Source organism: Octodon degus, unplaced genomic scaffold (assembly GCF_000260255.1).
Source record: "Octodon degus isolate 3935 unplaced genomic scaffold, OctDeg1.0 scaffold00197, whole genome shotgun sequence".
NCBI lineage: Eukaryota > Metazoa > Chordata > Mammalia > Rodentia > Octodontidae > Octodon > Octodon degus.
The window spans coordinates 1,001,459-1,002,588 of record NW_004524773.1 but is presented as its reverse complement, the minus strand read 5'-3'; positions in this window follow the sequence as shown (position 1 = coordinate 1,002,588).

Genomic DNA, 1,130 nt, shown 5'->3' with positions numbered 1-1,130 from the left:
AACTCAGGACTTTGCACTTGCTGGGCAGGCACTGTCCCACTGAGCTATCTCTCCAGCTCTCAAATGGCCTGTTCCTTTTCTTTGTGCAGGGTCTCACTACCCAAATCTGATTTAGTCATCTTCCTGTTTTCAGCCTCCTCAGCGCTGGGATTACAGGCATGCGCTACCATGCCCAGACTGGGCTGCTGGTTCATCACGCCTGGGGGCAAGGACGGTGTAGCAAGTGCTGCTGGGATCAAACGGTCCCTGAGCTTGCCTAAACAGGTGCTTAGTCCATTGAGCTATCTTGCCGGCCCGAAATGATCCATTCCTGTTCACTGTACTTAAATTGCCTCCTACTCGCTTCTCTCATACCTCTGCTCAGCCTCCTCCCCATCAGCTTATTACAAGTTATAAAGTTGTCCAGTGCATTATGTCAACCCACCACCCCAGCCTCATTCCTGGTCTCCAGCTCTGTATATCCTTTTAGAGACAGTGCATGTAGTGAATAAACTTCGTAAAGCAGTGGCTAAGAACATGGACTTTGGAGGGCCAGCCAAATAGCTCAGTAGATTAGAGCAGCCCTGCCCCCATGGCACCCTGAGATGGCAGTTGAGACTGGGTGTGGTGGCGCACTCCTGTAATCTCTGTAAACTCTTGGGAGGCTGTAAACAGGCGGATCGCTACGAGTCCAATCTAGTAGTGAGACCCTGAACACCCTGTAGACCCTTCCCTAAAATACAAAAAAATCAAGAACATGGACTTTGGTGACAATAATGCCTGAAATGTGTGGAGTTTTTGTTGTTGTTGTTGTTGTTGTTTTGCTTTTTGTTTGTTTTGAGACAGTCTCACTATGTAGCTATTTCAGACTGGCCTCAAATTAGTGGTGCTCCTCCTGCCTCAGCCTCCCATGTGCCAAGCTTTACAGGCACATGCCACCACCTCCAGCTCACTGCCCGATTTAAATTTAAATCCTGGATTTACCACATAGTTTCAGAAAAGTTACTAAACCCCCCCGTGCCTCAGTTTTTCCATGTGATAATGACAGTAGTGTTCTCATTAGATTGGGAGAAGCAAGTGAGCCAGTACGTGGAAAGTGGTGAGAGTGCAGTCTGACATTAATAAGCAGTCGGTGTCAGCTGCCAGGTTTT